This window comes from Pteropus medius, unplaced genomic scaffold (genome assembly GCF_902729225.1).
Source record: "Pteropus medius unplaced genomic scaffold, Ma_sr-lr_union100, whole genome shotgun sequence".
NCBI classification, from domain to species: Eukaryota; Metazoa; Chordata; class Mammalia; order Chiroptera; family Pteropodidae; genus Pteropus; species Pteropus medius.
This window is the reverse complement of record NW_024345916.1, coordinates 882,072-895,910: the sequence shown is the minus strand read 5'-3', so window position 1 is coordinate 895,910 and position 13,839 is coordinate 882,072. Positions and strand designations below refer to the sequence as shown.

The window sequence follows — 13,839 nt, the reverse complement described above, 5'->3', positions numbered from 1 at the left end:
AGAATTCATGGTGGCAAAATTACTTAAATCATTTTCTTAAAAAAATGCAATTCCCAGTGAGAAATATTTTACACTGTGACTCTATACACATACAGTTGAAACAAATGGTTCAGAAAACAATAGTTTAATGAAGCAATGTTTGCCTATGCTATGTGCAATGAAATCTGATCATTTTTATTTTATTTATTTCATTTTTAATTAAATTATGAAAGTATACTAGATTATTTGCTCAATGTAAGATATTCAAACAAAGCAAAGGTAAGTACAGTAAAAGCTAAAATTCCTCCTTCATACCTACCACCTTTCCAAATCCCATTTACCAAATCAGAGGAGTATTGGGAATTAAGAATTTGATGTGTATCTTTTTAAAGCATTTTCTATGCATTTGCATATATATGTACACACACAGTTGTAAAAGGGTCTGTAGCTTTTTATTGTATGAATGTGGCAGGATTTATTTAAAACATTCCTCTATTGTAAGACAGTGAGATTGTTTCTAATTTGTAACTCTTTTAAACTCTGCTACAGTGAGCCATCAGTGTAATTTGTGAATATTTTAAAGGAAAAGAATCTTGGAAATGAATAGACAGGAATATTTTGATATATATTAACAACTGGCTTCCTTAAAGACTAAGTCAATATGTATGCCAAATGATAGTCATTCTTGTCAAATTTTTTTGTTGTTTATTTCTTGGTTTTAAGTCCTGCTTTGTAAAGCTTTTCCCATTATGAAAATTATAAACAATCTCCCATATTTCCATTTACAAAATTTTACAATTTTGTTTTGTATTTAACATATGGCTTTTAAAATTTATCCAGTTTTTTTATTGGTGAGAAGTAAACATAAAACTTTTTTTTTTTCCCAAATGAGTAGCCGATTTTTCCAACACCATTTGTTAAATATTCTACTGTTTGTGAGTGTTTTGAAATGCCACCTTTATTTATTTTATTTATTTTTATTTTTTAGTTGACCTCACAGATTGCAAGGATCTTGTCAGCTTACAATCCTTTATTTTTTATGTCTACAGCACCTGATCTTCCTAAGTAGTCTCCCATCTAAGTACTAACCAGGCCTGACCCTGCTTAGCTTCCAAGATCGAGCAGGATCGGGCTTGTTTAGGGTAGCATGGCCATACAGTGCTTTGTTTTATTTTATTTTCTTCTACGTAATCTCTTGTCTGTGCCATTGAAGTATTATTTATTCCAGCAACAATTCTATATTATTTAATTATGGTAGCTTTATAGTTCGTTAATAACCATTGCTTTGTTTTTCTCATTGTCTTGGTTATTCTTGTATATTTACTTTCATGAACAACCTTTATAATCATTTTATGTTCCAAAATCCCTTTAGGGCTTTTGGTCATAATTTGCTTGTATTTTCTATGTGAAATATTATCCAAAGTCATCTATTTACAATAAGGCATGGAGGAAAAGATCAGATGTTTGAGGAATCTGAAGGTATGAAATAATTATTACAGAAAGCAGAAGAGCTAGTTTATGAGACTGTCCTGCAGATGAAGAGGCAATCAAAAATATATAATAGCATCTATCTGCAGTTTGGGTGATTTTTTTCACCAATGTTCAGCTGCTCAGGAGCAGGTATGAAGATTGGGTGTGGCTAAGACAAGCATAACAGAGGAACAGAGGAGAAAATATTGAAAACATTTTTATTTCTTTGACTTCCTTTCAGTAAAGATAGAATAGAAATAACTGTGTTTCCTATTCAGCAAATAGGAATATTTGTGAATAAAAAGAGGTCCAGCATTTTTGTTGTATTGTTGTTTTAAACATCTTAATAAAATAAAAATGTCAACTTGTGGGAAGAAAGCTAAATTACAATTGATGTTTGTATTATATAAATTATATATTTACATCTATACCTATATCTATATACGTCATGTTCTACTTGAGATCCTTTGACAGGAGAGCACTTTTGGTGTAAACTCCTATTTTTTTGAGTGTGTATGTATTTCTCTAACATTTTCTTTGGTACTAAGCATCCTCAAATACATTCCCAGGGGGATATGAAAATGTCGGTACATATCCATTTGTCAGTTTAGGGATTTGTTAGAGTGTGGGAAAATTTTGAGGTTATTTTCAGGTTACGACATCTGAGTATTTCTTTGCAGGTCCAAAGAACAGTTTATTTTATACAACTGTAAGGATACCATGGTCTTGAGCCTCACTGTGAGGAGAAATTGCTGTTATCTTTGAAGAAATATTATTCAAAATAAAATCTTGAGTTAGAAAATTAAAGACCTAAAATCCAAATGAAAAGTGAAAGTCTACTGCTTGAAATTGCTTGTTGGCTTATTATATTTCCCTTTACTTAGACAAGGAAAGTTAAAGCACTATTAAAGTAGGTGGTCCTCCAGGTTATGACCATGGATGTGACAGTGGACATGATGGATACGACTATCGATATCACAAACTAACCTTTTTACATTTTTCTCTCTCTGTGAGCCCAGGCTTCGGCAGGGGAATTCTCAGTTCATTCCTGAGAAAATAACTCAGCGTCTCTCCTCTGGGGCTTCCCAGACTCTTGGAATGCTCCCTATTCCCACCACAGCTCTCTCAGCCTGACTGCCTCATAGGTGAGAAAACACCCAAAGAAACTGTAGCAATCTCAATGACACCCGGGGCTCAGCTGATGTAGGGAAGAGGACATGATGCCCTGTACATTGGTTAGGAAATGGCCTCATCCCAAGGCATCTGGTTGCCATTTTCCTAGTTCTCATAGACCTTCAGAACATTCTCCGTATTTCCTTCAGTCATGGCAAATTGGACTTCTGCGATTTTAAATGAGTAGTAACTCATTCCAGTCTAAACTCTCACTAAACCAACATGTGGTCAAGTGGGGTGACTGCATTTTTTAACAGTTGCCCATAACCTCATATTCAACTGATCTGCTTATTTATCTCATCTATGATCACCTGCAATTTATTCCCTGAAGTTTGAGGAAAGACAGTTGAAATAAATATGAACATCATTGTATTTGTGGCACATACCACCAATTAGAAAATTCACATTTCAGATTCTGACTCCTCTTGACACTCACTATCCCCAAACGATCATAAACCAATCAATTTTACCTAAAATATGTTTCTTATATCCATCCACTCCTATTCATTGGTGCTGCCAAAAGTTCTTGTTTCAAGTCTTCATCAATACTTACCCAGTCCATTATAAAAGCCAATTGACTCATTTCTCTCACCTTTTGAAAATGTACATCTGCTCATAGTACTTCTCTCCTTAATGATTTTCTATGGTTTATCTGCCCAAATAGTCAACCTAAATTCCATCAAGTTCTGGTTCTTACTTATGTTTCCTGCCTCATCTTCTGTCATTCTCTCATTGGTGCTCAATGCTGTTACCACTCAGAACTGCCTGCACTTCTAATACTGTTCCTTTTGCCCGGGTAAAATTTAAAATATTTGAAGAACAGGATCCCACCAATCAGAATGAACCCTATGACCACTCAGAACTACACAATTATGGCATTCTGCCGAATATCAGCTCTGGCTGCTCTTTCCAGCACCTTGACCTTGAATTCTCTTCCTGGGGAACTTCCACGGATCTTTCATGAGGTCCACAGAAGACTAACCTTTAAGCAGGGGCTGGAGTTAAGGGACAGTGTCATTTAGAAAGGCGTGTGGACTTGAAGACATCATGATTAACATTTCCAGTACCTGTGCAGAGGCTGAAGTATTTGCACAGCAGGCACTGTTTGTAGGACCTCAAATGCCCTTTGATATTTTTTGAGATGTTCTCAAAAAAACCACTGCCTCGTCTCTGGTTGCTTCGTAAATAGTTTTGACTGCTTCCGTTTCTCAGAATTTAATCGGCAAGAGACATCTACCTCCCTCACAGGCCCACCAGCAGATCAGTTCTTTTAAACCAGGCTCAATCTTTTTATTTCCATTCTGACTAGGAAACATTATGTCCTGAACTGACCTAAAAGTACAAGGAAAAGTTCCAGTGTCTTCTCTAACAGGAAAGAAAATAATACATGCTTTTCCTTAATTCAAGTAATGGTTATGTGAACTAGTCATCTTTAATCATATTTCCTGCATCAGCATCATTAAAAAATTATTATCAAGTTGCTGCTCAATGCAAAACACTAAACTGGCATTGAGAAATTTAAAGAAACAATCAACACAATCCTTGCTGTCTGTGAGCTGAGAGCCTGCTGTGGAGATAAGACATGAACAACTGAAGTAATAACTTTTACCAAAGCAGTACATTGTGTGTTGCTATCAAATAATAAACACTATGGCAGCTAAGGGACCGTGTCTCTCTTTCAGTAGGTGAGGCTTTCTGGAGGAGTTGGGTCTTGAGCAAAGCAATGAAAAGTGGGTAGTTTCAATATTGTCCTAGTGGGAGAATAAGTATATGCTATGGACATAGATGACACAGGGCTTCGACCTTGAGATGAGGAAGAAAAGTAATTAAGTTCAGACTGCAAAGAGAATTGTGCCAGGAGGAGGCATTTAGACTTTAGACCTCTTAAAGTTTTGTTAAGAGGAGGTGACATAACCAAAGCAGCATTTTAAAATATTAATTAAGCAACAGTAGCTAGCAAGCAGTATGCTGGGAAGAAACATGGAATAATGGGAAATAGCAGGGGATCAGGGGTCAGGTATTGGCTTTGAGTCTGGCTCTGCCACTTTCTAGCTGGTGGGCTTAGACTGGATACTTACCTCCAAGTCAATTTAATCAGAGATAAAAATAGAAATAATACCTTGTTCTAAGGGTCATTATGAGAATAATAATGATTAATATTTATTCCTGTTGTCTCATTTAATCCTTATATCAAAGTTTTATTGTGATAAAATATACAAAACATAAAATTTACCATTTCACCAATTTTTAAGTATACAGTTTGGTGGTGGTAAGTACATTCATGTGGTTGTGCACTCATCACCACCACCCATCTTCAGAACTTTTTTTCATCTTTCCAAAGTTAAACTCCATATCCATTAAAAAATAATGCCCATTCCCAGCCCCCAGCCTTTGACAACCACACATCGACTTTTTGTCTCTATGAATTTGACTACTTTAGGTTCTTCCTATAAGTGGAATCATACAGTATGTGTCTTTTTGTGTCTGGCTTATTTCACTTAGCACAACATCTTCAAGTTTCATCCATGTTGTAGCATGTGCCAGAATTCCCTTTCTTTTAAGGCTGAATAATATTTCATTGAATGTCTTGCATCGCTGTTTTATTACAAGAAAATTAGATTTAGGTTAACTTGTCCAAAGTAAAACAGCTAATACAAGAAAGAGGAAGGATTTGGACCGAAGCATCCGATTCCCTAGCACATTCTCACTTCCCTCGTATGCCCTGCTTAGTGTAGGTAACGGGCCTGCCACAGCACCGGGCATGGGGTGGCTAGTGCAGGTGATGTTCTATTGTTCTTGATTATCTAGCACAACTTCCTCAGCTCTTCCTGGTAACATAATTCCTCTTTTCCTTCTGTGTTTATACCCCTCCCCCGAAACGAGGGCCATAAGGGTGAGCACATTACCCAGGCCAGGCCAATCAGAGCCTTGTCTCCTTCTCCCACAACGGGGGCTGATTTGGGAGTGGTTACATGGATGCAATCGGAGTTTTCTCTGGTGTAATGAGGAGGTTGTGAGCCACAGGTCATAGCTGTTGCCCATTTTTAAGATAAGCAGGGAGATGGCAAGAGGTAGAGGCCCGAGCAATCAATCACCTGACTCCTGGGTTTAGAGGAGTCTAAAGCCAGCCACGCCCATTAACTTCCCAGGTAGACGATCCAATACATTCCTGGTTTTTGCTTTTAAGCTAATTAGAGTTGAAATTCTGTAATGTGAATTAAAATTCTGTAATTTGAAAGAAATCTGACTAACACTCTGGATCAAATGGCCCTCATGGGAATGGAAATGTAGAAACCAACAAGGAGCATTGTGAAGCTGTGTGGTATGAAGGACGGGGGAAAAGTCATAAATCCTTCTGAGGTTTGGGTACCTGATGACCAGGAATAATTCTATTACTGAAAAAGTGGAAGAAGTTGTTTATTGGAATATAGAAGAGAGAATTTCTGGTATTCCCAGGCGGCCCGAGTACTCTCCACCTTCCAAAGATAAAATACACATCACTACTGATTGCTAACTACTTCGTCTTCTTCCAGAATCTCAAACTCATGAAGTGTCCAAGGCCGACTGAGATAGGGCTTTTGGACTCTGACCTTTGTCCTCATCCCACTCGGTAACGTCATATGAATTCTCCTTGCAAATATAATGTATTCACTAATCTCATTGATTCATTCATGTAACACAAACTTGCTGAATGCTTACTATACATCAGGGACTGTGAAAAGTGCTGAGGATACAATGATGAGAAAATAAACATGGTCCCCTCTCTTTAAAGACTGTATGATCTGGTGGAGAAAACAAATATAGGATGGATTATTACACAAATGAATATGATTACAAATTGTGTTAAGCGTTATAAAGAAAATGGAGTTCCATAAGAAGTGTATTGAAGGGATCTAATTTAGATGGAGGCTAGTAAGGGCATTAAAGGATAGCTCTCTGGGGAAATAACATATAAGCTAAGGCCAAGTCAAGATGAGTGATCAACACTGAAATGGAAAGGAAAGGTGGAAACCAGAGGAGTTTGTCTCACCCACCCAGAAGAAACAAGTGATTCACCCGTTAGGAATGTGAGGCAGGAAAGGTTGAAACTGGTCTCTTTGAAGTAGAGCTATACAGGGCCCTTATAGCAAAGACTGGCAAATAAATGAGGTATTATAGGGACCCTACCACCTGTTGCCTAGTCAACTCTCATCTCAGTGACTCTGCTCATTCGTTCATTCAGTTATTTACTCATTCAAGAAATATTTATGGAATACCCAGGATTAGGGGCATTATGCCAAATGGTGAGGATTCAGGAAAAGGAAGAAAAGCTCTAGTCTAGTTCTCAGCAGGAGAGCAGAAGCACAGTTGGTCCTTTTTCTATATGGTTCAAAGAGAGACCCAGGTCTTTCTCTTAGGGAATCCATTAGGCACAAACATGCAAGTATATTTGCTAAGCCTTCTTTCTCTAGGCACTCACCCCTAGCAGACCGGTACACTTTCTTTTTTCCCTCAGAGATTTAAATCTAATCCTTCCAGCAGAAGCAAAGCTCCTTTATCCACATTAAGCTAAGAAAGAGATCACGTGGGGCAACATGGCAGATTGACACCAAACACAGAGTGGTTGCCCAGTTCTTCCAGATAAACATAAGGAAAGGTCATCCAAACACAGGAAGACAGCAGTCCCCTTCCTTTTTCCTTTACCCCCTCCCCTTCCTCCCTCTGGCTCCCTTATCCCCAGAGGGTGGACCCAGCCTTTCCCAAAGTTTATTCTGGGAGTTCCAGGCTCCCACAGTGGAACGTGCTGTGGACATGGGAATACAACAGCCTAGCCAACAGGGAAAACCAAAAATATAAACGAAGAGATTTAATAGATTCCTCTCTCTCCCAAAGTTGTGGCAGAAATGTCTGCTTAACTGCTTTTACTGTTTTTGCTATAAGTCAGCCCTTTCTGGGAGAAGGCCTCCTGAAGTTTATCACATTTGTCAGCAAATACTTTGCACAGAAAGAAGTTAAGCTCTTTCTTAGGATCTCAGTGCCACTGACTCAATCCACTAAACAAATGAAATAAAATGTTAGGAAACAAAATCCAGAGAGCCTCACATCTTAAACTCTGGCAATGAGTTTAACAAGAGTGCAAATGACACTAAAACTGCAAGAAAAAAATCTCAAAGGCTGAATTTCCTCTAAATTCACTATTAGGATTTTATGAAAAACCAGATACCCTGAGCCAATAAATAGCAAGTCATTTTATGTTTTATTGACGTATTCTGATCAAAACACTGGTGAAAACATAAGTTTTGGTTTTTATTCTCCACTGAGAAGAGAAAAGGTTAATACTACAGAATCGTGTACCTCACTGATTATAAACCAATATTTGTGATGAAATGTTCATTACTAATTTCCAAACAGACAGTGTTTGAAAGCAAAGCATAATGGTGACCTTTCTCATTAGCTGTTGCTCAAACAAAGATATGTTCCAGCAATATCCGATGCTTCCTTCCTGCCAGGGCCTCCACCCAGTGCAATTTGAAATACTTGTGCTACATCCAAACCAGAGCTGAGGCTGTGGTGGAGCTTAGTTTCAGCAGCATTGTGTTTATGGTTTATTATTACTTTCTAAGGTTTTTCAGGTTGGGTTTTGTTTGTTTTGTTTTCATAAATTAATTGTCGTGGGTTGTATTTGCAAGATTAAACATGTAAAATCATATAAATGAACTCATTATATACTTTTTTACTCTTCTACTTCTCTGTCTTTCTATTTTTGTGACAAACAGCATCATAGGTTCTTGACCACAGGGACAGAGATTTATCCCATTGTTCCTCGGTGAATGTTTTTATTAATATATTGTAGGCAAAAAGTAAATAAGTAAGTAAGTAAATAAATAAATAAAACAAACAAAATTTTGTGTAAAATGCTATCAACACAAATCTAAGGAGAGATTATAAGAAAGAAACAAAAAGAGAGATTGAGACACTGCTTTACTACAAGTAAGTCTCATCTACATCTTGATCGATGCTCCTAAATTAGGTAATATAAGTTGAAAATGATCAAAGTCAAGATGAGTTTTTCATGGAACAATAAATAATGAGGAATTTTTCTTCTGGCCAAAGTTCTGATGCTCAATCTTTATAGAAATGACCATAAACACTTAGTCCAACTGTAAATGATGTAAACCATTTATATTTTCTACAATGGACATAATTTTATAATAGAAAAAAACGTTATTTTAAAGATATTTTTATTTCTTTTTACTTATGTAGTATAAAGCTTTCTGAAGTATATGTACTTGAGTTAAAAAGAGCTACACACTAATAAATTCCATGAAAGACCAAGAAGGTGGGTGACTCTGATTAACTTAAACCAGTCCGGAACTATACCTGCATCTAAGAGTGGAAACTGTCATTTTCCAATTTTGCTAAGAAAAATTGAACACTAGTAGGAAAGGTGAAGAGGAATGAACAGTGGAGAGGTAACTAATACCATCTACTTCAGTACTTCACAGAAGTTGTCATGAAGATTAAATAATATTGTGAATACAAGACAGTTTACATACTGCCTGGTGCACATAAGTGCTCAAAAAAATGGGCTGAGACCCAAGAAATGTCATTCTCAGTCAGTCCAGAAAATTTGGTCTATGAACACTAGAAAAGTCCCTCTTCCTAAAGATCATGAGGTGCCAGTAGGTGACCTTAGAGCTGCCAATAGCTGTTTTTCCATGTGAAGCCATATAGAGAAAGTTTGTCTGTTGCAAGAGAGTATAGAGAATGGAAATCTCTAAGAAACCTTAGGAGACGAAGAAAGAGAGTCCTGATAGTGTCTTCCAAACCCATGCATCCAGATATGTCTGAAGTCATCTCTTCCCTTGGAACTCCCAGTTATATGAGCCAATAAATTCTTTTATATTTTAAGCTAGTTTGAGTTTAGTTTCTATTACTTGTAAGTGAAAGGGTGCAGACCTATACAACCTTCAAAATCACGAGTTGAAACATTCTGCTCTTTCCCACAACTTGTCATCTTTCTAACTAGTTTGTTCAAGTATACCTTATCAGGGCACCCAGTCCTCTATCAACTCCTCCACTTTTCCCGTATGCATTAGTCACCCCCTGCCTTCACTTTCCTCCCTTTGCAACTTAGATTTATAGATTGTCATTTCAAATACTCCCTTGCCTCCATTTGGCAAAAATTCAATCCATGGAGTCTTACTAACGCTTTCTCCATACTTAAACATGAATAATTTAAAAACGCTAGAGAAAATCACACAAAGAGCAGATAGATTTCACCCTAAATGTATGATTATACCTCAAACGGGCTCTCAGAGTGGTTTAGAAACACTGATGCAATTCTCTGGTTGGCTTTCTCTTATATTTCCTAATGATAACACCAAACCTTTCATCATGCTCATCTCTCCCCTAACTCTACATCAGTTGATGACCTTTGCTTCATAGACAAAATGGAAACCATAAAACAATCTACTAACATACCTTATCTTTTATCGGTCCTCTCTTCTCGTAATAAAGAAGTTATGTTTCCTATTTAAGTCCCATTCATCTGAGACTTGAATCTCTTCCCTTCCCATCTTGTCAGAAATTGGCACTTTTTCCCTATATCTCTAATCTCTGCTGAATAGCTCTGTTGGCCTCTTCTTTATCCTTTTCTACCTTGCTTGTGCTGGGTGAGACTGGAGTCTACATGAATTGTATCAGCAGGCTTCTTTACCCTCTATTCCCTGGTGGGATTGGCCAATGGGAAGAGCCAGCAAGAGATCTGAGAGAGAGAGGAATATAAGATAGAATTATTTATTTCTCTGATTTCTATCCCTCAAAGTCTTCTTGAGTTGGCTGTTTCTTTTGATCAAAGTCATTGTCCTCTCAACCCTCTCCTTCTGGGTTCTGGTAATTGCTCCCTTCCCTCATCCCTTTAAATCTAAGATAATTGTTCCACTGTTTCTCACCTCAGGGTTCTCTACAATCTCCTGTCAATTCCCTGTATTGTAACTACACCATTGTAAATAGTTTCTCCCTCAGATTATCCTGATCTGAGTATTTCATCTGTTTCACACTGACTGACACACACTCTCCCTCTCTAATGGATTCTTCTTATCAACATATAAACATGCTCAAGTATCCTAACCTCACAGATCCTCAATCTTTACCCGTTATCTGCTTTTTCTACCTAGACCCTTGATCACATCCCCGATTTTGTTATGAATTGGAATTGTTCTATCTCTGAAATCTTAAACTCCAATATCAAAGCACAATCTCTTACTCTTATCAATGCAGAGTTTTTAAATTGCATCAGAAACACTAAGTACCTTGACTCCTCCACTCCACCTCTGATTTCTCAGTCTCATCTTATTCTCATTTCCTTCTCCAGGCAGTTTAAAACCAAAGATACATTTTCCCAATTGTTCTCCTCTCTTGCATTCTAGGACAATACTCTCAATTCACCTTCTCCTTATTTTTCTACCTATCCATCCAGAAAAATCTCAATCCTGGGTCAATCCAACTAACCACCTTCTCAACCCTATACCTAACACTAATAGAGAGAAGCAAGCATTTGTACATATTGGTGTCACTCTTCTTTTAAGGTCTCCAGCCTTGCCTCCAGCCCTTCTAGGTATCCCTAGTCAACCTTTCCTCTTTCCCCTCAACAATATGATTTCAAACCTTCTTAAACTAAAAAGATAGATCTGCACTTGCTCTTTTACCTTTCTCACCTCTTTTCTCACCTTTATTTACGTCAATCTCTTTCAGTCTCACACTGTCTGCTGAAGTTGCTTTTGCTATGGTCAGCAGTAAATTACTAATTTCTCAATGCAATTGAATTTTCAGCCTTTGTCTTATTTTGTCTCTCAAGACATTTGACATTGTTGTCAATTTCCTTCTTGAAACTCTCTTCTCTCTTTCATTCTAGGACAATATTATCTCCAGCCTTTATCTTATCTTTAAATGTTGACATTTCTCCAGGGTTTCATCCTTTTCCCTTTTCTCTTCTCACTTAAAGCTCTTTTCATCTCTGTAAGTATTTTTATCCACTGTCAATGGTCATTAGCATGAGTAACCCATGGTCCCTGACTAAAGGTCAATTTTTGCTTCTAAGTTCAAAATCAGCATATCTAATTGCTGAGGTTTTTCACTCTATCTCTAGCCAGTGCCCAAAAATCATGTTACAAATTAAATGATTAATATTTCTCATCACATTACGGTCTACTCAAGTCCTCCTTTATTGAATGGCACCATTTTCTATCTTTCCTGTCATTGGAACCCAACTGTCTGCAGACATCTCTGACTGCTAATGTACCAATTTTTACTCATTCATTTGACTATCAAGCCCTTGTTGATTCTATTTCTTTCTCAATAGTTCTGAAATCTATTCATTCTCTCTATTTCTCCTGACCTCATTATTTCTTGCTTAGAATGTTACGAGAACCTTCTAACCAATCTCTATATCTCTAACCTACACATCTTCCATACCACCAAAAGAATTATCATTACAAAACAAAAGTCCTGTCATATTACTTTCCTACTTAAAACCCTCTAGTGACTTTCCATTGTCTTGAGGGTAATAAGCTCTAATAGTGAAAATTCCTTAGGTTTCAAGGAACAAAAAACAGTTTCCAGCTAACTCAAGGAAAAGAGAGAGAGAGAGAGAGAGAAGATTATTGGAAAGATATTGGAGAAACTTATGGAATTGGAGGAATTGAACAACTAAGTGCCAGAAAGAACCTGGACCCTAATAGCTCTGAGGATGTCAGCAGCAGAAGTTCAAAAACCTTAACCAGGGCTACTACTCATAATTGTGCTGATTGTACACTGTTTGTGGTGGCCCTTCTCTCTATGAGGTTTCATTAATGTGACTCAACTTAAAGATTCCTAAGCTCTGTATCCCTTACTTCTACTTTTAAAATCCCCAGAAATAATATTCTAATTGGCCCAGCTTGGATAAATCAATTAATCTTTAGACTCATGGGAGACACACATGGCACAGGTGTGACCATCGGGGACTCCCTTCTGTGTATAAGGCATTCTTAGAGAACAAGGAATCATTGTGAGCTGACAGTATATCTAAGGGGTGTCCACTATACTCTGTACTTCTTACTGTTCAATTTTCTTTCTCCACTATTCCTCAAATTGTATATTATTTTCCAGCCATGGTGTATGCTTTAGACTAAATGTTTGTGTCCCTTCAAATTAATATATTAAAACCCTACCCCCTAGTGTGACTGTGAGAAAATAAATTACTGCTGTTTAAGCCTCCTAGTCTCTGCTATTTTGTTATGGCAGCTAGAACTAAGACAGTGTGCTACTTGTTGTCTCCTAAAACAAGCCATGCTCTTTGAGACTATCTCGTCTATGTGACCTCCTTGGCTTTCTCATCCAGTGTTCACTGGGGCTTAAATACAATTCTCTTCTCTACCAGTATATCCTCCTCCCTACTTTATCTTTCAAATACTCATACGTCAGTCAGGAATCAACTTAAGGATCATTTCCTCCAGAAGCCCTTCCTTGACTCTTCTAGGCTGATTTCATATTTCTCCTCTATATATCCATAGCTTCCCGAGCTTAACTTTATCACAGCTCTTATTGTAATTCCCTTTTAATGAATCTGTCTCTCCTACTAGCTTGTGAGATCTTTGAGATCAGGGGCTGGTATTTTTAAAATCTATACCAGCACAGGTTTATATAGCACTCAACTCATTGTTGATACTCACCACACATTTGTAGAGTAAATGACTGAAACTCATGGCTACCTAGCTCCACATTCCATCTTCCTTCAATAACATACTATCTCCAACTCTCTATGCATTGCCTTTGTGACACAGCTGGTTATGAATGTGTGACTCTCACTCATGAAATTATAAATAGCTAGAAGAAATTTTCTTAACTTTTATTTTTGTATCACTCATGACATATCACTCTGTACTTTGCACATGTTAGGTAGACAGTACATTTTCATTAAAGAAGTAAGTAGGGTTGACAAAAAAAAAAAAGCTAAGCTTCATTAATAAGTATGCAGTGTAAAAAGAATGTTTGTACTCCTAATGATTCTTATGTGGATCAGATCACATCTGAAGTATTGAGTTGTGTTCTGGGCAACAATTATGCATTCCTTTCTTCAACAAATATTTATGAAGTGCCTACTTTTGTGCCTGCACCTTTCTTCTCTGCCTAGGTTTTGGATATTAAACAGACTTAGGTTCAGACCATAGTTTTGTCACTTACTATGTATACTGG

The 13,839-nt window shown here is 37.2% G+C and overlaps 1 long non-coding RNA gene and 1 pseudogene across 1 annotated transcript in view; one reads left to right on the top strand and one right to left on the bottom strand.

Annotated features, from left to right (window-relative positions):
* LOC120612360 (uncharacterized) overlaps positions 1-13,839 on the top strand; it is a 54,882-nt gene that overhangs the window by 13,109 nt on the left and 27,934 nt on the right. The window lies entirely within an intron of this gene.
* On the bottom strand, positions 1,020-1,138 carry LOC120612381 (uncharacterized; annotated as a pseudogene).